Source organism: Acinonyx jubatus, chromosome D3 (assembly GCF_027475565.1).
Source record: "Acinonyx jubatus isolate Ajub_Pintada_27869175 chromosome D3, VMU_Ajub_asm_v1.0, whole genome shotgun sequence".
Classification (NCBI taxonomy): domain Eukaryota; kingdom Metazoa; phylum Chordata; class Mammalia; order Carnivora; family Felidae; genus Acinonyx; species Acinonyx jubatus.
This window is the reverse complement of record NC_069392.1, coordinates 67,329,598-67,354,376: the sequence shown is the minus strand read 5'-3', so window position 1 is coordinate 67,354,376 and position 24,779 is coordinate 67,329,598. Positions and strand designations below refer to the sequence as shown.

At 41.2% G+C, this 24,779-nt stretch overlaps 1 protein-coding gene and 1 pseudogene across 6 annotated transcripts in view; one reads left to right on the top strand and one right to left on the bottom strand.

The window, feature by feature from the left end:
- Positions 1-24,779, top strand: part of DYM (dymeclin) — a 329,646-nt gene that overhangs the window by 98,117 nt on the left and 206,750 nt on the right. The gene's annotated exons all lie outside the window — the stretch shown is intronic.
- Positions 5,398-6,490, bottom strand: LOC106974951 (L-lactate dehydrogenase A chain-like; annotated as a pseudogene).

Sequence of the window (24,779 nt, the reverse complement as noted above, 5' to 3'; positions counted from 1 at the left end):
CACATGTGCTTGGGCCCTGTCATAGACATTTTCAAGAAGCATTCTAATATAGCTGGTCCATTTCAGCACCACTCACTTGGTTTGGGTCCCTTTCCCGTGCTTGGATCTATTTTGCTGTGGGCCCATCATTACACAGTTGAGCTGGTACTATTACCTACTGAGGAATATATTGTTGTCAGGCAGCTCTGATGGTTTTAACTGACCTTCTGCTCTTGTGTTATCTTGGTTTCTCTTCTTGTTGTTCTCTTCATTGTTTTCTGTTGCTGATGAGGTTCATTGTATCAGTTTGTCCTGAAGTGTGACCATTGGTACAGTACTCCAGCACGAAATAGATTGGAGTCTAAACCCCCTGATTCTGGACATTGCATTTTTTTTTTATTAATCTAGACTAAGTGCTCATTAACTCTTTTGGCAGGTACTATTCAGTTACTAATGAGTTTTTGTTAGTTTGATCATCTCAGTCTTTTCTGTACCTGCAACTTTATGTCCTGTCTTTCCCCTCCAGGTTTTATACATGCAGTGTTCAGTGTGTCTCAAATATAGTTTTCTTAGGTATGGTATGATCCACAATTTTAACTAACGGTAATATTTGTGCTTACTTTCAGCCCTAGATTATCCTTAAACAGATATTTTGGGGCTTCCTCCTTTATTCATGGTTCTGTCCTTGGCACCATATTGAAAGCAGATTTACTCATTCTATGACGTTTCTTTATTTTTGAGAGGCAGAGAGAGACAGAGCACGAGTGGGGAGGGGCAGAGAGAGAGGGAGACCCAGAATCCGAAGCAGGCTCCGGGCTCTGAGCAGTCAGCACAGACCCCAATGCAGGGCTCGAACTCGTTTACTACAAGATCATGACCTGAGCCTAAGTGGGAAGCTTAACCGACTGAGCCACCCAGGCGCCCCCAGATTTACTCATTCTAATTCCTTTGTGGAAAGCAGGGTGTTTCTGTAGGTGGCACATGTTAAATAACAAAGAAAATTAATGTATTGAGGGCTCTTGTGACTTTCTACATAGACTCAATTTCATTTCCTGGAATCCCAGCGAGGATTAGCTGGGGCGGAGGTGGGGGACAAGAGCCTGGTTTTCCCAGACAGCAGACCTCAGAGTTGATGAGGATTCCCACAGTTTCTCCTGAGTTTTAGGACTTACCCACAAGGCTCTTCATGAAGCTAGAGCTCGTAGTCCCTTAGTGGCAAGAGGTGCTGGCCAGGCCTCTTGTGAGTTCACACCAGCGCCTTCCCCTCGCCTCATAGCTCCACTCTAGATTATACCACAGGGAGCTCTCAGCTGACTTTTGTCTCATTCCCGGAAGTCCTTGTGGATAAGGGTAGATTGCCAGAGCTTGATATTGAGAATCAGATGATTTGGAATGGAGTCCCAGGTCAGCATGATCTTAGACAAGTTCTTTACCTCTTTGAATCTCATTATCCTACCACATAAGCCTGATCAACAAACAAGACTTTTTGTACCAGGTTATTGTGAAGAATAAATGAGGTATTGTATGTAAAATAACTTCTGAAACTATACAACATCTCTCCTCATCGAATAACTTTTTTTTAACCTGCATTGAAGCTCCTCTGCTTTTTGTTGAAGTCAAAATAATTTAAAAGAAGATACATTTAATTAGATGATGTGAGCGATCAGAAAATCTCTGATAAACTTATGGGAGTTTAAAATTTCAGAGAATATTTTGTCTTTTTGGTCTGTTCGTCAGACTTCAAAATTTATGTAAAAAATGTTTTGAAACACCAGCCGTGTTTTTGTTCTTTCTCCAACTGGCTTTCCATTTTATGTGGTGCAAAATTTGGCCAATGACAGGCAGAAAGGAAAATCTGATTGTTAAATAGATATTGCCCACAAGAGATTTCTCCTTGCTTCCTAAATGAACTTGCCTTGACAACAATTGCTATGGTACCGCTTCTTATTCACTAATTTATCTGAAAAAAATACAGTCTCTTTTCGATAGTTTGTGAAACTAGCCAAAGACTTTAGTACAAAAAGACTTGATGCTGACTAACCCGTATTATAATAAATACTTCAGATGTTCAGCTCATCAAAGGTATCAGTAGTATTGGTAGCCTTAGTTACAGTTAGTAAGGCAGTTGATACGTAGTTCTTACTTTACGCTGTAAGCATATCACCCTCCCCTGTTAAAGATGTTCTGCAAAGCCAGTGATCGAAGACACTTAACCTCTCCGATTGTGATGCGATGGAGCAGGGTATATGGTGATGACACATAGCTCACACAGCTATAATAAAATACTGTAGCCTGGATGGCTGAACAACAAACACTTGCTTCTTTCAGTACCAGAGGCTGGGAGGTCTAAGATCCAGGTGCTAGCAGATTTAATTCTTGGTGAGGGCCCTCTCCCTGGCCATCTCCCTGGCGAGCTCTATTTTCACACGGTGGAGAGAGAAAGCTCTGGTGTGTCTTCCTCTTCTTGTAAGGGTGTTAATCCCGAGGTAGGGTTTCCACCTTCGTGACCTCCTCTACACCTGATCACCCCCAAAGGCCTCCCCTTTTGTTACCATCGCATTGGGGGTTAGGGCTTCAATATATGAATTTGGGTGGGGGGACGCATTCAGTCCATAATAGGTATTAAGTGCTGAGATTCTGTTTGGGAGGCCGCTGGCCTCTTGTTTGTTGACAGCTAAGGCATCTCTAAGTGCCGGTCATTCTTTGTTTTAAACCACAGCCCTGCTTGTGGTGGGGCCAGAGCAGGCCAGTCACAGCCTCTCCCGACCTCACAAATGTGTTTTTTGTTTTTTTAAAAAGGACATTCCAGAAGGTGTAAGGAGTCCCTCCAGAAATAATTCTGTGATTGAAACAGATTGTTTTCTTTTCTGATTGTGGAGGCCACCATTTACATCGTCCTTCGGAGGGATGGGCTCTAGATTTTGATAATCGGAATTGTGTAAGGGATGCAAGTGTGAGATTGGCTGTTGGTGTCAGGCAGACCTGGAACTCAATGCCAGTCCTGCTGTCTACCGACTAGGTGTTCGCTGTTAACCTCTCAGTAGTGACTCAGATCAGTCAGGGTAAAATGAGGATAGTGCCTCCCTTTGTAGGACTGCCGAGGTGATCAAATGAGCAAAAGCGTAGGAAAGAGCCAGGCACCTAGCAGGTACACAAAAGTGGTCACTATTAGTAATGATATTACATAGTAATATTTAAAAGGTAACTTTTGTTTAAAAATTTTTTTTGAAAAAGGCCAGTGACCATATAGTGATTTACAAGTTTACTCAGATTTCTAATGTAACTAAATTATGAAAATATCTGCTCTTTGGTATACACGTTAAAAAAAATTTTTTTTAATGTTAATTTATTTTTGAGAGAGAAAGAGATAGAGTGGGAGCAGGGGAAGGACAGAGAGAAAGGGAGATGCAGAAAGTGAAGCAGGCTCCAGGCTCTGAGCTGTCAGCACAGAGCCCGACGCGGGGCTCGAACTCCTGAACCGTGAGCTCATGACCTGAGCCGAAGTCAGCTGCTTAACCAATTGAGCCACCCAGGTGCCCCCAGTATACACATTTATAATAGAGATTTCAGATAGTCACTGGAAGAATTACTAATTACGCTGAATATTTAATATTGGGAGAAAGAAAAACATAACAGTTATTTAGTTTTCTTTTGGTTCTATCCTTAACTTCTTTGACCTTGTCTTTTCTTATATTTTTAAGCTTTTTACTTGCCTCTGATGCCTAAAAAAAGAGTTGAAGCAAGGAAGGGCTGACCTTGAACTTTCTTGTGTTTTCTCTTTATAAGACCAAGCTGTAATGTGATTATAACCGAGTATTTAATGTTTTAAAGAGCCAACCCTAATTAAATGTGTTCTCCCACACTGCGCTTTCCGTCAAAGTACTGAGGTTTTACACAATAACTTCTGATATATGGCTTTTCCATTTGAATGAGCCATCAAAAATGTTTTTTTTTCCTTTGCTTGCGGTGGTGGGTGTCCCAGCCAAATTGCAAGGCCAAAGTTGTGATTGTTTGTTTAGGTGGATGCTGTCGTAGAGGAATTAATAAAGTAGAATTTGAAGATTAAAACTCCTATCTCTCCCGGTTACTTTTATTGAGAAAGTTATTGAATCCGTTACGACAGGTATGCTATGCAGTGGTTGTAATTTATTTTATGTGATGGTTATTTTTCTCTTCAGTTTTGGCTTTTTCTGGGCTGACTCATTGCGAGAAAGAAAAACTACCGTAAGAGAAAAAGTATGTGGCCCTCAGAAACAGGCATAGTTGTGAAAACATTTCCAATCAAAGCGCTTTGAACTTTCAAGAAAAGGAAGTGCTTTGTAAATAAACAATAATTACATTCTCAGTTCATTTTTACTTGGAATGATTTGGTAGATTTTATATACCAGGTGAAAGAATGGCTTTTTTTTTTTTCACCCTCCTTTATTTTCAGGACTGAAACTACTTTTGTGGCTTATGAAGTAGAGTTAATTTCATTTTGCTGGTTCCTTGTGGTGGCTCCTTGCAGGGATACATGGAGTATATAGGTCAGTATCCGCAATCCAAATGCCTGTGTGCAGTTGTAGGGTGGGAACAGGAGCGATTTCACTTTTAATTGCTCTCTGCAAAAAAAGTATTTCCGGTTTTAGACTTTCTAAAAGGTGTTTCCTAAATGATATTCATTGGAAGTAGTATGGTGTCAAACTACAGTTTTGGCTTCTCTCGTATTATCCTTGTAATTTGCTGACCACCGTGCCTGAAATGGCCGTGAAAGTCAGTGTGCCAGCCCTCTGTGCTCGTTTCCTTCTTAATAGTTGTGAAGGGAAGATCGGGGCCTCTTTTCTGTCACAGAGAGTTGGGAAGCAAATTCATTCGTATTCACCAGGAAGGTTATAGAATAAAGCAGTCAGTTTCTTTTCTTTTTTTTTTTTTTTTTCCACTGTTCGAAGCTTATTTGATATTTTAGTTGCTTGGTGGGACACTTAAGATAGTTGGTTGCATCGTTTGTAGGTAGATCTTTCTTTTTACATCATATGGCACCGTTCACTATGTTCTGACTTACACAGTACACAAAATAAGATCCTTTAGAGCAGTTACGCACAATACATGCAATGCTGAATTTAAACATTGGATCCCAGGATGTGATTGGCTGGAGAAAACAAAAGTTGCACGAGGCATGTTGGGTGAAGGATCCAGAAGTAAGTCATACAACACACAGTAAATACACATCTGGTTTGAATAGCGAACTGCAGCATATTCATTATGGGCCGTGGTGTCTCTGAGGCAGTGGAACTGTTTCACGTTAACTGACTTAGGAAGACGCGAGATGAGTACCATCCAGCATCAGGATGTAGCCGCAAGGCTTTGTGAACCATTCCTATTTGTAACTTAGGAAACTGACGTTTTTCCTAGGCCCTTTTTAACGTTATTACTTGAATAACAGAACACGATATACACAACCTCCAACTAAAAATCCCGTTGTAGTCTAGACGGTGATGTGGTACAACATTAGAAGACTCTAAAACTGCAGCTCTTTTTGGATCCCCCAGAGTGTATCTGCACTCTTCTTCAAACGGGCCACTTCCTCAGGAGTCAGGGTCACCTTCACAGCGTCTGAGATTCCATTCTGTCCCAAGATGCAAGGAACACTAAGGAAGACATCATCTTTTATTCCATAGAGACCCTGAATCATGGTGGAAATCGGATGCACCCGCCTAAGATTCTTCATTATACTTTCTGCCAAATCTGCCCCAGACAGTCCAGTGGCCCAGGAAGTGTAGCCTTTCAGTTTGATCACCTCATAGGCACTGTCAGCCACCTGTTTGTGAACCTCTTTCTACTGTTCCTTATCTGCATCAGTGCTTGAGTCAGGGTGCAGATTCTTCAGGGAGACACCAGCAACATTTACTCCACTCCATACAGGCACACTGGAGTCTCCATGCTCTCCAAGGACCCACCCATGGCAGCTTACCAGGTGAACTCCCAGCCTTTCCCCCATTAGGTAACGGGACCGGTGAATCCAGATTGCAACCACTTCCAATAACACGGTTTTTGGGAAAGCCGCTTATCTTCCAAGCCGCATAGGTCAAGACATCCACTGGATTGGAAACAACAAGCAACTTGCAGTTTGGGCTGTATTTTACAATATTAGGAATGATGAACTTAAAGCTGGTCACATTGCGCTGGACCGAATTAAGATGGCTCTCTCCCTCCTGCTGACGTGCCCCAGCTGTGATAATAACCAGCTTGGAGTTTGCAGTCACATTATAGTCTTTGCCAGAGAGTTTTGGTGTTCTGAGGAATAGGCTGCCGTGCTAGAGATCCATCATCTCTCCCTTCAGTTTGTCTTCCATGACGTCAACAAGAGCAAGTTCACCTGCCAAGTCCTTCATTAAGATACTGACGGCACAAGCCATGCCAACAGCACCAACCCCAACAACTGTAATTTTATTCCGGGGGGTATGGTCTTCCTTAAGAAGATTCTGAATCAGTTGATCCTTGAGAGTTGCCATATCTAATTATCTCTATAACCTTAGACTTAGAAGCAGAAGGAATCGGGAGTGCACCTTGGGCAGGCGGGCGTCGGCAGCATGTGTGCTGGGTCCGGACTTGGTGGCAGCCGCTCCCGTACCAAAGCAGTCAGTTTCAAATGAGATCCTAGGAGTAAGTTTCCAAGGCTTGCTAGAAGTGATTTGATCTGCTTCTAAGACTTCTGTGACAGAATTTATAGTACTGTGAAATTTTAAAATACTAAAGAGCTAAAAAAAATAAGAATATTAAAGCTAGGGAATTTCCATTTTTTTGGGAAGGCAAATCTCATTTGAAATATGAAGCAATTAAAATGGATTTGCTTTAAAACTGTTAAATTCTATCACAGTCAAGTGAGTGTAACTTTTATGAAGCAGCTGTTTTAACTTATGTTGATTTCAACATGGCTATTGGAGTAAATTCAAAGGCGACTTGCTGACAGAATTTGTGAATGGTAGTAAAAACGTTCTTAAAGGATAGTTGGTATAGTTTGGGACCACCTTTTACATGAGTAAATAATATTCCAAAATTTAGTGTTTTGAGTTGTTCAAGACTCCCATTTAAAATGTATCTGGAGCTTTGCTTTGAAGTACATTAACAAAATAAGCTACACTGATGGGTGAAGGTAGGGATGCATAGATGGGTAGGGATGTTATCACAAATGTAGCAAAATGTTCATGTAACATGGAGGTGGTGGGTATATGGGTATTCACTATATAATTCTTTCAATTTTCCTGTATGTTTGACAGATTTCATAATAAAATGTTGGGGGATGCCTGGGTGGCTCAGTCGGTTAAGCGTCCAAGTTTGGCTCAGGTCATGATCTCACAGTTTGTGAGTTCGAGCTCCGTGTCGGGGGCTCTGTGCTGACAGCTCGGAGCCTGGAGCCTGCTTCAGCTTCTGTGTCTCCCTCTCTCTCTCTCTGCCCCTCCCTCACTCACACTCTGTCTCTCTCTCAAAAATAAACAAACATTAAAAAAAAATTTTTTTTAATGTTGTAAAAAGAACAGAATCACTGTGAGGATGAGTTAGTGTTGTAAATTTCAGCTTGTGCATTAACAAGCTGTATCTTTGCTCCTGAGCCTTTTAGAATTGTTAGGTAAGATTCTGAAGAATGTGGAAGTAGACCAGACCTGGGTTTAAACCCTTTACCGTAAGTAATCTAATTATCTCTATAACCTGTGAAAGTTTTGTATCTCTCTAAGCCTTTCCCTGTCTATAAAAATGGAACGATGATTCCTTGTGGAATTATGGTAAGTATCTTTCGTTTTTCTGCTTTTGTGAGCCAGACCCTGGTCCTCAAAGGCTTATTGAATCCAGTTGGATGAATAGTGGAGAGAGAAAGGGAGGTATAATTCATTGGTGCTTGGGAGTCTCCAGATTCACTTCCACAAGGCCGTAGAGGTCCCATACTTGACAGAGGCCAGGCGAAAGAAAGGGAGGGAGAGAAGCAGCTAGAAATCTTCCCCAGTGGGATGGTGAGTTGGAAGCTTTTGGCATCAGATCTGAGCTAGAAACTGGGCTCTGCCTTCTGCTAGTTGTGTCACTTTGATTAAGTTACTTAAACTTCATCGAACCCTAATTCCCTCAGTTTAAAAATAGAAGCTAGAATATCATTTACCCTGTGGGCTTCTGTTACATTTAAATAACATATACATGACAAGTAGTGAGTAAGTGTTTAGAACATGATAAGTGCTAAAAGCAAATGCCATTTACCCTTTATCGTCCTCATCTTTGCCCCCTCCCATCTGTGTCACTTTCTCCACTTTTCCAAACACCGTTTATTTTTGTCTTTCGTGTTTCGTGTTCCCTCAGCCTTTCTGCTGACAAAATTAAGGCTATTGCCTCCCCTTTTCTAGATGATTGAAAAGGATGATAAGCAGATCCAGCAGCAACCTCCTTAGCATCCCTGGCCATAACTTTGTCAAATTGGAAGCCTGGCTAGCTATCAGTACTGTTTTTCAGGCCATTTGGTGCAAAAGCAAGCCAAGTTGAGATCATTTTGCAATTAAAAATTTCATAAGCTGCTGAGTCACATATTTTCATAGTCTGACATATTATGCTTCCAGTGGCTCCTGATGCTATGGATTGAGGGTAAGGGTTGGAACATTTTAAATTCGTCTTTTTAAAACTCTTCCTAATAATATTTCTGTGTCTTGGTAATATTAGTCAATTCTTACCCCCCGGCTTGTTTATCTTAGAAAGTATAGAGAGACTGACAGATACCAACTTTAAGAGAGGAGATCTTTTCAATAGTAGTTATTCTAAAGTATAAAGCTTTCCAGGAATATTTCTAAAAGTAAAAACAATTCTCTCCATTTACATATTTATACAGCTTAAGAGATGGTGCTGTTTGGGTAAATAACAGTTTGTGGGTCCATCTATTGTTTATGTTTTGAGATCCGTTTGATTTTGAGACGGCCCCAGTTTGCTCCACTACCCTTGGAGCCTTCCTACCCGAGCAGGAAGCCTGTGGAACCATGGTTGCATCTGCTAGAGAGCCGACCGGAAGCAGAAAGAAAAATGCCTTCTCTATTCTTGTCCACTTCCAGTCTCATTGTCTGCTCTAATCTGAAGCCAGCAGGCAAAGGAGTTTGGAAAATAAGAGTTTGCGGGTTTTGGCCCCCTACACTACTGATCATAGGTGAGAGCAGGGTGGAAATGAGAGCAACAGACATTAAATGGTACTAGTGTGATCCTTATTTTACAGACGTTATGTAATTTTCATTAAGTCACATAGCTGGTAGGTGGGAAGACTGGACTTTAAGATTACGTGTAGCTTCAAAACCAGTGATGTTTTCGTGATACCATCTATTGTTGTCCATACTCTGTGCTGTATGTGTGTAATATATATATTCCTGTGTTTATAAAAATGTTTAAAACATTACAGCACAAAGAGCGTTAGAAGTAATGAATATTTAAACAGATAAGCTATAATTCTACCACGGTGTAACAAATCAGCTGTTGCCATTTTTTCTCATTCTTTTTCAGTTCTTATCCTTGTGTATGTATATATTTGCATATAGCAAATTAAATGTTAAAGCAGGAGAGATTTAAGATGTGCCAATAAATACCAGGTTTTATTTTGTCGTTAGGGTACATTATGAAAATAAAATAGCATTACTATATACTTGCAAAGTTTGGTTTCCAGTGAGGAAAGGTGTGGCTTAAATCCAAGCTGTTACTTTCATTAATTTCATAGCTGACTTGGTCAAATCAGGAAGCAGGCAAATTCTTGCTGTGTAGTAGCTGAAGTTATTAACCCCTTTCTTTTGTGGTATGATTAATAGCACGTGCTTTGAGGCTTCCTGTTGCTTATATTAACAACAACAACAAAAAGGATGTCTTGGTTAAGTGTACCAGTGTTCCTGCCAGTTCTCAAGTTGTCCATAAAGCTCACTGGTTATCTGGACACACTTGTTTCCCCTGAGCTGAGTTACAGAAAGGGCTCAGAAAGGCAGGGTATGTTCAGCACACTAGCTGTTCCATCATCTCAGATGGAAGGGGCATGTTTAGGGGCGTTGCAAAGGATTTATTCGAATATGGTATGACACTGATTGCTAGTTTGTCTCTTCCCCCATATCAGCAGACTACACGGATGCCGAGAATAGATCACATTTCTCAGAACCTTTTGTAACCATATATAGTCTGCATTCTGGCCAAGGGAATGTAAGCAGAAGTGATATGGGCAAACTTGCAGGTAGAGTTCTTTTTTTTTTTTTTTTAAAGTTTATTTATTTATTTTGAGAGAGAGAGAGAGGCAGAGAGGAGAGAGAGAGAATCCCCAGCAGGCTCGGTACCATCAGTATGGAGCCCGATGTGGGGCTCGAACTCACGAACCGTGAGCCTGTGAGCCCAAGTCAAGGGTGGGACACTTAAGCGACCGAGCTACCCAGGCGCCCCAACAGGTAGAGTTCTTAAAGGGAATGCGTGTACTTACCTCTGTCCTTCTGACTGGAATGAAAATGTGATGGCTGGGGCTGGTGTAGCCATATCGGACCATGCGTGACACTTAGGAATGCAGACTATACGTAGTAGAGCCACAAAAGAACATCACAGAGCAAAATGCAACACTTTGGGACTTTTATTGAAGCCATTATTACACGGGTCTGTTACTTGTAATTTACCCGATCCTGACTTACCCCTGGGTGGTGATATATAGTGGATGCAGACAAGGCAGTAGTATAATAAATTAGGCTTCTAGGATGGGTGGTTTGTAGGGTTTCTCATCAGAACTTCACAGTGACCAGAAAACCGTGGGATGAGGCAGAGCCCTGTATCTCTCCCTCTCTGCGTACCACTTTTTGTCCTCAGTCTCCCAGCATTTTTGCTACATTCTACACAAACTGCAGCGTGTAAGTGCAGAACAAAAGAAAGAACAAAAACAGTTACAGAAAGAATCTTTTGTTGTTGTTAAGCGGATCTTGAATTCTGCCAATCGTAGTAATTCACGCATTGATGAGATAGCAACCAGAGCTATTAATAGTGCTTTTTTTAGCCTAGTTACAATAGCTGAGGCAAGTGAGTACATAACCTTAAGGATGGAGGAGTTTGTCAGAAGCCGCTTGGCCCATGCCCAGGTTTTATATTTTATCTTCTCAATTAATGCACGTTTAAGTACGCCTTCCGTGAGCATATCCGTGCTTGTTTCATTTCTGTTAAGATGGAATTATTTGCCAGTTCATGGACTTAATTAACTTCCTTGGAATCTTTTGTGTAAAATTAATAGTTCAGGAAAAAGTAGCATGTCTGTTTTCTGACCTTATTTGTTGACCTTTCTGATGTGCTTATTCCTAGCACATCATGGACCATCTCTAGGAGTTCATGCATCCCAGCTGGAGAAGTAGCATATGTGTGATTTGAGCCTCATGGGATCTCTTAGCACACTGGCTGTTTCTCTCTCTCCTCTTTTAGTGATATGATACATTGCAAAAAGCCTGAAACCTGGATTTAACCTTGTTAGTTATCTGACCTAGGGGTGGTTGTGGAGATCCTTAAACCTCTCCTTTCTGGTAGCTTGTGTGATCGGCAATTTGATTGTGTTGCGTTGTGTCTCTGAGGTTCTCTTTGGAAATTCCTGTCACTCGTATATTGGACCTTCTTGTTCTGTTCTTCCAATCTCTCTCTCTCTGAGAATTCTACTTCTTGGCATTCGGCTAATTTCCGATTTATGTTTTAGTTCACTAATTTTCCTGCTGTACTTCATCTTCTGTGAGATTCTTTCACGGAAGTTTTCTAATGTGTGAGTTATAACATAGGTACAATAAAGTACCTAGCTGGGTGAGGAGGGAAGCAAGGGCATGGGGGTGGTGACGGACGTTGAAAAAGTGATGGAGACCCGATCAGGTCCAAAACGGTTTGAGTCTGGTATTCCACGGAGGAGGTGACCTGGAAAGCTGGGCGATAGTAACCAGAGCGTGGAATGCAGGAATTCAGAACTGTAGTGGTGGTGCAGTTAGAACATGTAGGCGGGGTGCGGCCATGGGAGTGGCTCACTGAGGTAGGATAGGGGAAGTGAATCAGCAGATCAGGGCCTCTGAGGCTTCCTGTTGGGTGGCTTGACTGAGAGTAGGTTGAAATTTTTAAAATGAGGACTGGAGTAGTGTTGACAGAGAGACGGGGTCAGTGCTCCCATTACTGGAAGATGAGCAGAAGTGACAATGTTGCCTGTAGATGACTATAGCAAGAAGGACTGATGGGATGTCTGAAGGTCGCGGGAATGTGTGGAGAGAGGTAGTTGGGAAGCGGTAATGAGTCTGTGGTACATGGGCTGTGGACAGAGAAAAAGTGAGTCATCGCTTGAAACGTCTTCTGAGCAAGAACTGTCCTCAGGGGACACCCAGGTTTCTGTGATATCTGAGGCATTCAGAGAGATTGAACTTGAAAGCGTAGAGGGTCCCCCCCCCCACCCGCCAAAAGACCTGGGTTCCAGAGGGCTAGTAGAAGGATCCGGATGGCGAGAGCTATTTAAGTGACGTGCCGAACCATATGGCGAGGAGCCCAGGTGTGATAGAGCTTCAGACCTTTTTGCTGCTCTGGGTAAACAGGGACGCAGGGCAGAATGCAGTTCGTCCTGACGAGCTTTTAGGGGAAGGTGGGTGATCAGTTCCAGTTGTGGCTTTTGACGGTTTGTCCTGGTGACGCTTTGGCCTCACGGCCCCGGAAGGAGGTGTCTTATCTGAGGGACTCAGAGCTCCGTGAGCCTCCGTTGCGTCCCGCTGGGTGGCTGTGGCCCGGCGCGGGGAAGCGTGCCTTGGTGGCGGGGTGGTCTTCCCAGTTGTGCGTCACTGTGTTCTGGAGGGTTAACCAGAGAGCCCACAACCATCTTAATTGGTCATTTGGAAGCCAGTGTAACAGATTTATAACTCAGAAAGGTTAAAGTGCATCACTTAAGGCCATGACCAATTCAAAACAAAACGGGGCGCTCAGGAATGCCAAACGCCTGTCGTGCGTGCCTGGGTGCACATCGCTTTTCCGGGCGTAAGGAGCTTGGTAGCACAAACAGGCATTGCATAGCAGCTACTGGAAAGAAGACTTAGGATTTCCTGTAAGCTCTGGTGATCCTTTTTTCTGGTTTGTGAAAGCCAATTACGGGATCCCATAACTGATTTAGTACATTTGTAATGGGTCAGTATTAACCGTAGGTACACCTGAAAATGAATATGGGATAATTGTCATTCTTTTGTGTGATCATCAGAAAAGACTTGAATTCTTGGCCTGCCTGGGGCCCTTCAGAATCGGGCAGTGGGTCCAGCATTCCTGGAGAAGCTCTGTCCTGCGGCCCCCGCCCTCCTAGCCAGTCCTCTCTTTCTAGCCTGACTCACTCCACATTGCCCACTGAAGCGCTAGGAACACAGAAGGGCCGTGCTTGACCAGCTTTGTGTGATAACGTTCCGTGCACTGAAGATGCCTTCCTGCTCTCCACCTGCATGCAGATCTGTCACTCACCTGCACGCCCCAGGTCACAGGAAGCAGCTTTGGGAGGCTCTCCTGGGAACGCACTGGCAGAGTGAGCGCTTTCTTCCCGCGCGACTGTGTAACACTCTCACTACACGGTGTTAGAATGGCATTCCTGCCCGTCTCCTCTCTCAGGGTTGCAGGCACCCTGAATGTAGTGCCATCAATTTATTCATTGAAGGAGCTGGGCACACTTGCTAGAGAGAGAATTTGGAAAGGGGCGCCTGGGTGGCTCGGTCAGCTGAGCGTCCGACTTCGACTCAGGTCATGATCTCACTGTTCTTGAGTTCGAGCCCGGCATCAGGCTCAGGGCTGACAGCTCGGAGCCTGGAGCCTGCTTCGGATTCTGTGTCTCCCTTTCTCTCTGCCCTTCCCTTGTGCTCTCTCCCTCTCTCTCTTTCTCTCAAAAATAAACGTTAAAAAAAAAACAAAAGGATAATTTGGTAAATGTTTATTCACCATAAGAAAGGGGCAAAATGCCTAGGAGAGATGATGGTTCCTTAGGGGGAAATCAAGAAAATACACATGCATTACCAAGATGAACAGAAGCAGAAGGTTGAAGAACAACAACAACAACAACAAAAAAACCCAATCCATGCAAAAACAAAAAATGAAAATATGTAGGGTTCTCTGGATGAAGTTGGAAAGTGAGAGAGAAGTCGGGCGAGATAATTGGGGTACAGACTCATTTGTGAAGCACAGAATGCTGTTCCTGGTAGCAAATCGATCGAATTCAGGCCTGTTATATCCCAGGTACGGGAGACCTGATCTATGGTAGGATTTCAATTTGTAATTCACGGCTAAGACCAGGGGCCGCCTTTATTGTTTGGGAGCCAGAGAGGCAGTGAGGGCAGTGGGTGAGAGTATTTGCTTTAGACCGAGAGCAACTTGGGTCCTAAGGAACCGAGGCTCTCTGAGTTTAATCTGCCTGTAAAATTGGGTGAATGATAATAATGCTTGGTTTGGTTTTAATGTGGTAATTGGTAGAGATCGTCATTAAATGGCAGAAACTGCTTTTTTCTTCCTCTTTAGATTCCTTGTCTTCTGTTATCCCCCGCCTTCAACACTTTCTGGAGTGTGGTAGTCTTCAAACATTATTGAGCATCCACCCCATTGATATAACCTTTTAGAGCAGCCCCCTAATTTAAGTGAATTGATTCATAAATTATATAGTGCATGGTTAAACTAATGTGTCATGTACATTATAAGACATCTATAAATCGACATCTTCCAAAGAATACAATTAAAAATTTTTTTAACATATTTAAAATTGTGTTTATTAATAAGAAGAAAATCTTTTTGATAATACAGGAATTATTATTAATAATCATCCTGATGAGTGTTTCAATGTCTTGCTAATCACGATGGTTTCACAGTGTCATTATATAGTATCTCAAGGAACCGTAGATATTTATAGCCATTTCACTTTTTAATTTGTTTTTTTTTAACATTTATTCGTTTTTGAAAGTCAGAGAGAGACAGAGCGTGAATGGGGGAGGGGCAGAGAGAGAGGGAGACACAGAATCCGAAGCAGGCTCCAGGCTCCGAGCTGTCAGCACAGAGCCCGACATGGGGCTCAAACCCACGAACTGCAAGATCATGACCTGAGCTGAAGTTGAATGCTTAACCGACTGAGCCACCCAGATGCCCCTTGCTGAGCATTTACATCTTGGGAACCTATTGGATTCGTTAATTAAATGAATTTAATATTCCAAATATTTATGGATGGATGTCCTCATTTTAAAGATTCTAGTTTCCTAGTGCCTTCCAAGTTCCCATCCTATTCTTTGATGGTAGATGTCTTTAAGGCGTTTAAAAATTCATTTTAGTTTTTAAATTTTTTAAATGTTTTTATATGAGAAAGAGGGAGAGAGAGAGCTTGTGAGTGGGAGATGGGCAGAGAGAGGGGGAGACACAGAATGTGAAGCAGGCTCCAGGCTCCGAGCTGTCAGCACAGAGCCTGATGCAGGGCTCAAACTCCTGAACCGTGAGATCATGACCTGAGCCGAAGTCAGGCATTTAACCGACTGAGCCACCCAGGCGCCCCTAAAAATTCATTTTAAAATTGAAATGATCAGAGTTTTGAGAAGAAACTCCTTCCGTCTTTCCATCAATGTCATTTTTCAACCAGGGAGTAGTAACAGATTCTCAGTTTATAATTCCCAGAAAAGTAACACTTGGAGACCTACATGGAAAAAATGGTGGCTACCGAAGGTAGGAATAAATCTATATTGTTTATTACCTCTGCACTTATTTGATTTATATTTACTCCTCCACAAGTGGAAGTTGAATGCTAATGTGGGTAATCAGTCTAAGATTTTACTGGGTAGAAACTTATTGGTAGATTCCAAATGGATTCGCTTTGGTTACTGATACAGTTTATTTCCTGTGTTTTTTGAGGATTGATCCTACAGTTAATCTAGGTAGTTTCTGACAAAATCTCATGCATAATTCAGACTTTAACCTTGATTTTTATTTGGAGAAGGTAAAGAATTTCATATGAATATTTTTACATAAAAAGTAAATTTGAGGCGCTTGGATGGCTCCGTCAGTTAAGTGTCTGACTCTTGATTTCGGCTCAGGTCATGATCTCGTGGCTGATGGGATCGAGCCCTGCATTGGGCTTTGCGCTGACGGCACAGAGCCTGCTTGGGATTCTCTCTCTCTCTCTCTCTCTCTCTCTCTCTCTCTCTCTCTCTCTTTCTTTTTGTGATGGTCAAAGTATTCCTTCTGGGATACAGGACGGGGTAGTAATATCATGTTGTTTTGTCTTAGGAAAACTGAATTTGACTCACAATTGTTTTAGGAACTAGCAGTCACCAGATATTCTAAGAGGGCTTTAAATGTAAACACATGTAAAAAAGCGAAACTATTAGTGACCCCCCCCATCACCTAGTATTATAGTATGACTGGATGTAGTTCAAGATTGCGTATGTTGCTCTTTTATGTTCATTTTAAAATGAAAAAATAATTGCTAGGGATCATGTTTTCTTAACATAAATTTGGTTAGAGAGATAAAGAGACACTTGACGACTATGCCCTTTAATAAAGATAGAACATCAAGTATGATTTTTTCCTCATTAATCCAATATTTTAATATATTTCTTTTAAGAAATATTGTTCTAAGGATACCCCATGAACTTTTTTGCGGATTTTAGGATTTCTTTCACTACATGCTCAGTTTAGAAATCAAAGCATTCTAATGAGGAAAACAAATCACTTTTAGTTCCAGTAAACAAAGACAACCACTTTGAGCACTGTGGGATATACTTACCATCATCATCTTACAAAAAAGGATGCATACTTTGTTTTGTTTGGTTTTTTTGTAGTAGTTAACATTTTTTTTCTTAGTGGTAACATACAGAAAAATACACAGATGAAGTGTAGTTCAATTCATTATGATAGAGTGAATGGACATGTATGTAACTGCTGGTCAGTCAGATCAAGTAATTCTAGCACCCCAAAACTCCTCTCACATACTCACCTGACCTCTCTCCCCTCCCAACTGCAAAGGAAACCACTATCCCAACATCTAGTGCTGTAGTTTCGTCTGGCTTTGAAATTTCTATAAATGGGATCGTATGCTATGTATTCTTTTGTGTCTTCCTTCTTTTGCTTATTTGTAAAATTGATCTGTGGTTTTGCATGACGCATAGTTTGTTCATTTTTATTATGTAGTATTCCATTTTAAGACTATCTCACATTTACCCGTTCTACTGTAATATGTATTTGATATTTCCAACTTTTGGCTATTCAGACAATGCTATGTACATTCGTGTACCTGTCTGTGCACACATGTAAACATTTTGTTGGTCCACTAGTAAAATAATTAGTGAAATCGCTGGGTTCTAGTTGTGCCTCATTCACTTATATTGGTTACAAGTAACCTGTTTTCCAAATTATTTGCCCCAGTTTACACTCTCACTAGAGTAAATGAGAGTTCTACTTGCTCCACATCTGCGCCAACATGTTTTTGGAGAGGGTAAGGTAGAGTCAAGTTTATGGAGATATAACTTATATACAGTAAAAGTTGCTTTTGCTGTGTTTAGTTTCATTTTAGCAATTATGTGCAGTTATGCAAAAACCACCGTCATTAAGATATTGAGCATTTCCATCAAGGTCGAGACTTTATAGTTGGACCCCCAACAACTGGCCCTCCACTATAGTTTTGTGAGGCAGACCTCCACCACTTTACATCCGTAATCCGTTCATGAAAATCAGACATTCTGCCGAAAGTGCTAATCTGGAGCCTATTTACCATTATTTTAAATTTAAAAAATTATGTGATAATGACCCAACATATTCAGCCAGTTAAAAAATTTTTTTTTTCGTGTTTGTTTATTTTTGAGAGAGAGACAGAGCACGAGCAGGGGAGGAGCAGAGAGAGAAGGAGAGAGAATTCCAAGTAGGCTCCACTGTGTCAGCATGGAGCGCAGAGGGGCTCAATCCCACGAACTGTGAGATCATGACCTGAACCAAAATCGAGAGCTGGATGCTCAACCGACTGAGCCACCCAGGCACCCCTACTCAGCCATTTTTTTTAAAGCACACCAAATGCCTGTGTTTAAGAAAGAAACTAGTGTTTTTTTTTTTTTTTTAATATAAAATGCTTAAAACATGGCTTCCTGATCAAGTAATGATCACAAGTGAACAGGTGTTTTGTGAATAGTAACATCTCTTCCATTCTAGTCATTTTGCTCCCTTTGCCAGAATTTTAACGCATTTTCAACTTTTGCCTCTCTGTGTAACACTCTAGCAAAACCAAGGGCTCAGTGTAGAAGGGCTTATGGGAAACCACTTTAGTTTGTGTGCCCTGTAGGAGAGAATGGCTCACACCGAGCAGGACGCAGTGATGCTCTCTTAGCATCGATAACACCTGAGGCATACATCTAATTTTTTTACACTCAGTTCAGTTTTAAAAAGTCAACAATTTTGTCATGCCAGTTATGTTGGTAATGAGACCTGTCCCCTCCCTCACATTTTTATTGTTAACGGATAAATAATCTTGAGTCCATACTTTTAAAAGATTGAATCATCAACACCAGATTTGTTCTTTTAGTTTATTTCCGTGCTTACTAGTTTTAGTTAGATACATCTTATTTTAAGAGTTTATTTGGAAGACCTGAGTGAGGGATACAATTAAAAAACTTGGGAGACCATCCTTAATTTGCTTTTTTAGAACAGAAGGAAACATACTGTAACTTTCCCTTATTTTTCTGGTGGAGAGAGATTTTGTTTGCCAACAGGAAAATGCAATTCCACTAAGATTCTTGGGTCACAGATCAGAGACTTGGATCAGCAAAAAGAAATGAACTTTTGGAAGAATTCTGGTCCAACATCATGGGCCAGTTTAAACTACAATGTAGGCAGTGGCAGGCAGCCTCCCTTCTCCCTATAAGGAAAGGCCTCCCTGCAGTGATATTTGCCAGGGCAGGGAGGAGGGATGTGTGTGGTGAGGGCAGGCGGGGCTGCACTAGCTTCTTAATAAAAACTTAGTGTGTCTGACGTTGCACACAGCTTCTCAGCCCCCTTTGGGAAAACCCGAAAGGGGCAAAAAAACGAGAGTGGAGTTGTGCCATGAGACGTGTGTGAAATTTGTTCCAGGGGCGGTCAGCTCTTACTTCTTCTAGTTGCAAAGATGCGCAGCTGTGAAGAGAATCTGCAAAACAAACAGACAGAAAAACAAAACAAAAAACCCCACTTATCTTTTACCTGGGAGAGCGCTCGGTGATTATTTTTCTTGCAGATTGAACTTCCTGATTGGGTTTTTCTTTGCTTGCGATCCTGGAACACACAGCGGTGGAGGCAGGGGTACACGGTCCCGGGGCATACTCTGAGTGGAAGGAAGTGACTGGAAGCTTTTTATAATGTTAAGATAAACAACAAGTCAGTCCCAAAGCAAAGAATATTTGGCTGCTGGTTGCGCTTGCTTAAACGATTCTGAATCTCTTATGAAATGTTTCACATTCCGCAACTGTTCACATGAACATTGCTTCGAATCAGTTCAAGTTTGTGATGTGTAATGATGAATTATTAGTTGATATTTTTTATTCAAATATCTAAGTTTTCCTAATGCAAAGCAGGGAGCGCAGTGCTAGACAGAAATTTTACGGTCTTTGTCAATCATCTTAAGATCTTTCCTACGTTAAAGAAAACATCCTTTGGGTAATTTCTCTTCCTGGGCCTCAAGTTTGCTTGTGCCTACACTGGGGGTTCGTACTGGGCGTTCTGTGCATGCTGAGCGTCCCTGCATGTTCCTTTGGGGACCTCCAAAACGTGGGCAGGAATACCCCCACTGGAATAGAAAAGTCATTCCAGTGAATCATAGAAAATGTTTGAGATTTGCAGGACCACAATTATGTAAGAAGTGATATACTGATAGGGGTCCATGCGGTAGTTTTATATCGTGTGTTTACTCAAAAATGTAAACTATTAGAAGTGAACAGATGGTCACACTGAACTGTTGACAGTTTATAAAAAGGAAGTGAAAAGTATCTACCTGTGTTAGTTCTGGGAAAATGACATTTCCCAGTTTTATTTGCCATCCATTTAAAATTTCTTTACCAAAGCATTTAATTTCTTTAACAGAGGTGTTCGTTAAAAATGTCATCTGCTCGTTATAACAGGTAATCAAAATAAAAACCTAGATGAGTACAAAGACTAAAATATCATGACCATTGCCACCATCCTAGATCTGATCAGTGTTAACGTGTTGGTGTTTATCCCTCCAAAAAGCACCTGTCAGGAGGTGCTTTTTACAAATAAAGATCATCGGGCTGTATCCCGTAGCCCAGGTGCATATTGCCTCATATCTTGTGGGGTTGGTGACCAGGAATTTTCTCCCTTCCTTCACTTCTTCCATTATGTTTTTAATTGAAAGTTATGCTTGAATATTGATATGTCCATGTCGTACAAGAGTCGGGAATAAACTGAACGAAGTAAGAAACTCCTTCAGGCCACCTTCACTCCTACTCTCCTCTATGATCAGAGAGAATTTCTGTCAAAAGGGCACCCTGCCAGGCACCTGTAGGTGCTTTTACATGCAGAAAGATGTACATTTATAATTTTTTAAACACAAGTGGGGCATGTTGTGTATATATATATACTGTTTTGTGATTTGCATTTCCACTTAATGATGTATTGATAAGGTTTTTCTGTATTCTACATAATCGTATGCCTGTGAGGTCTCTTGTGGTCTGTTTTGTTTGCTTTAAAAAAAATTTTTTTTTAATCTTTATTTTTGAGAGAGAGAGAGCACGAGCAGGGGAGGAACAGAGCGAGAAGGAGACACAAAATCTGAAGCAGGCTCCAGGCTCTGAGCCATCAGCACATTTATTTATTTATTTCTCAAGTTATTTAACATGCAGTGTAATTTTGGCTTCAGGAGTAAAACCCAGTGATTCGTCACTTACATGTAACACCCAGTGCTCATCCCAACAAGTGCCCTCCTCAATGCCCATCACCCGTTTACCCCACTCCCCACCCTCATCAACCCTCAGTTCTTTGTGTTTAAGAGTCTCTTATGGTTTGCCTCCCTTTCTGTTTTTATCTTAATTTTCCTTCCCTTCCCCCACGATCATCTGTTAAGTTTCTCAAATTCCACATATAAGTAAAATCATATGATAGGTCTTTTTCTGACTGACCTATTTCACTTAATATAATACCCTCCAGTTCCATCCATGTTGTTGCAAATGGCGAGATTTCATTCTTTTTCATCACCAAGTAGTATTCCAGTGTGTGTGTGTGTGTGTGTGTGTGTGTGTGTGTGTGTGTACGTACGTGTACACACACACATATACTACATCTTCTTAATCCATTCATCAGTTGATGGACATTTGGGCTCATTCTGTGATTTGGCTATTGTTAATAGCGCTGCTATAAATATTGGGGTGCACGTGCCCCTTCGAATCAGCATTTTTGTAAGTGCAGAGCCTGACACACGGGGCTTTACCTCACGTACTGTAAGATCATGACCCGAGCCAAAATCAAGAGTTGGATGCTTAACCTACTGAGCCACCCGGGCGCTGCTGTTCTTTGTTATCTTTTTGAATTTTGTTTCTTGCATAACAGAAAGGCTTTCTGAACTCAAGGTTCATACAGGTACTTTTATAATTAAATACTGTGAAAATGATTAAATACTGTTGTCCCAAAGACATTTCTAGAATTTTGTCTTTACTCATTTGGAATACTACGTGTATCATAAGGTTAATTCTCAAATATATGTGGTTCTGTTGCTGAACTTGAACTCATTTCTGGTCCATCCAGCTAATTTGTCTACTGCCAGTATCACACTTTTAAATGACCTTAGCTTTATAAAAATTTTGCTGTTTAACCAGGAACATTCCTCCTCAGCAATATTTCTTTTGCACTGTATTACAAAATATTACACAAATTCCTCTTGGTATTTTGATAGTGATTATCCTGAAGTTTAGATTAATTTATGGGTAGTTTTGCAGTATTGCCTTTTAATCTAGAAATCTACTGTACCTCTGTATTAATTTAGATCTTACGGCCTTCAGTCTCAAGGTCTGTGGTTATCTGCCCGAAGGCATTACACATTTCTGTTGATTCTTTTTAAAAAAATTTTTAAATGTTTGTTTATTTTTGAGAGAGCACGAGCAGGGGAGGGGCAGAGAGAGAGAGAGAGGGAGACACAGAATCTGAAGCAGGCTCCAGGCTCTGAGCCATCAGTACAGAGACTGATGCGGGGCTCTAACTTTTGAACCGGGAGATCATGACTGGAGTTAGAGTTGGACACTTCATCAACTGAGCCACCCAGGTGCCCCTCTTTTGTGTTGATGTTTCAAGATTTTATTGATTCTTGAAGATTGTTTGTTGCTGTGGTGATTGGACTTTGTAATTGTTTGTTGCTCACGTATAGGCAGGTTTTTGATTTTTTATATGTCACTCTTTTAGTTCTAGACTGTACCAAAATCTGTTCGTTCTGATCGTGTGTCAGTTGATTCTCTTGATGTTCTAGAGCAGCTGTGTCTGATACAAACGTGAGCCATAGATGCAAACCACATATGTGATTTAAAAATTTCTGGTAGTCATATTGAAAAAGTAAAAACAAACAGGTGAAGCTTATCTTAACAATACACTTTAATATAATATGTCCAAAATATTATAATTTCAACATGTAATCAATATTTAAAAATTGGCAAAAAATTTTTTACTTTTGTATTAAGTCTTCAGAATTGAGTATTTTATACTTACAGCATGATGCGTTTGGGACGAACCACATTTCAAGTGCCCGGTACCCACAGTGGTTGGTGGCTACTCCATTGGACAGTGCACAGTCAGGTTGCTTGCAAATAATTTTGTGTGTGTGTTTACGAGTCTGTCATGGTTTGCCTCCCTTTCTGTTTCTTTCTTATTTTTCCCTCCCTTCCCCCACGATCATCTGTTAAGTTTCTCAAATTCCACATATGAGTAAAATCATATGATAGGTCTTTTTCTGACTGACTTATTTCGCCCTGCCCCCCGCCTTGCCTTAACACTTTTGCTCGGAGCACCTGTAGTTCATTGGTGATGTTGGTGATATCCATAGGGGTGTTCTTCTAATGTTTGACCACCGTGGATTTCTGATTAGATGGACTTTAGAATCCAAAGAGGTTACTTTTCTTTTCTAGCTTGTAAGAATTCTTCAAATTAAAAAAAAAAATTTTTTTTAACTTTTATTCATTTTTGAGAGACAGAGACAGAGCGTGAGTGGGGGAGGGGGACAGGGAGAGAGAGAGAGAGAGAGAGAGAGAGAGAGAGAGAGAGAGAGAGAATCTGAAGCAGGCTCCAGGCTCTGAGCTGCCAGCACAGAGCCTAATGCGGGGCTCGAACTCGCTAACTGTGAGATCATGACCTGAGCCCAAGTTGGATGCGGAACTGACTGAGCCACCCAGGCGCCCCAAATTTGTAAGAATTCTTAATAGGTTTTAAATTTAATTTTAAAAATTGGCAAGATTATCTTTTCCTCCGTCTTTTTACAGTGAGTAACAAGCATACTTCATTTTATTGTGCTGTGTTTTACTGTGCTTTGCAGATACAGCAGTTTTTATTGTTTGTTTGTTTGTTTTAGGGTTTGTGGCAACCTTGCATTGAGCAAGTCTGTCAGCACCATTTTTGCAGCCACATTTGCTCACTTTGTGTCTCTGTGTCACATTTTGATAATTCTCACAAGCCTTCAAACTTTTTCATTAATATATTGGTCATGGTGATAATGCGATCAGAGATTACAGCTAGCAAAAAGCTCAGATGATGGTTAGCATTTTTTAGTAATAAAGTATTTTTTAATTGAGGTATGTATGTTGGTTTTCTTAGACATAATGGAATTGCACACTTCATCCACTACAGTATAGTGTAAACATAACTCTTTTTTTTTAATTTTTTTTTAACGTTTATTTATTTTTGAGACAGAGAGAGACAGAGCATGAACAGGGGAGGGGCAGAGAGAGAGAGGGAGACACAGAATCCGAAGCAGGCTCCAGGCTCTGAGCTGTCAGCACAGAGCCCGACGCGGGGCTCGAACTCACGGACCGTGAGATCATGACCTGAGCCGGAGTCGGACGCTTAACCGACTGAACCACCCAGGCGCCCCTGTAAACATAACTCTTCTATGCGGTGGGAAACCAAAAACTTCATTTGATTCACTTCACCACAATACTAGTCGGAACCAAACCTGCAGTATCTCTGAAGTGTGCCTGCCTACAAATTAACAGACTTCTAAAATGATGAACAATTCTTGCATTTCAGAGACAAAACTTTCATGATCATGCTGCATTTGTTCTTTTAACGAATTTTTGTGTAAGATTTCATCTGCTTTTGTTTGATTGAGTCTGTCTGTAAACCTCTCTTTTCATTTCTCCCTCTTGTTTTAAATGCTGTCATTGTCCAGTTTCTGTAGCAGGGAGATGTTTCTGGTCTGGTCACATGAGTTGTGTATATATGACTCTTGTTGTGTACTTCGGAGCTGCTTATGTAACACGGGAATTGTCTGTGCTGGGAGGGCTTGGTGGACTTATTTGTGAGCTTTGGACTGGATTTGGTGTTTAGGACTAGCTCTTGGACTCCGTTTTCTGCTCTTCTAAGATTGTTTGTTCATTCAGGCTTTTGTCTTTGGCCAATTTTGGTATTTTGTATCTTCCTAGATATTTTAGCATTTTGCTTAGGTTTTCAAATCTGTTGGTATAAAGTTGCACCTGAAGTTTTCTTATAATTTTGTAGATGTTTTGATATGTAAAGAAAATCTCGGAAGACCTAAGAAGTTCAGCAGTGGTTATCTCTGGGAAGTAAAAGTAGGTTATAGGAGTGGGGAATGATGGTCTTAAGGAATTTTATATCGT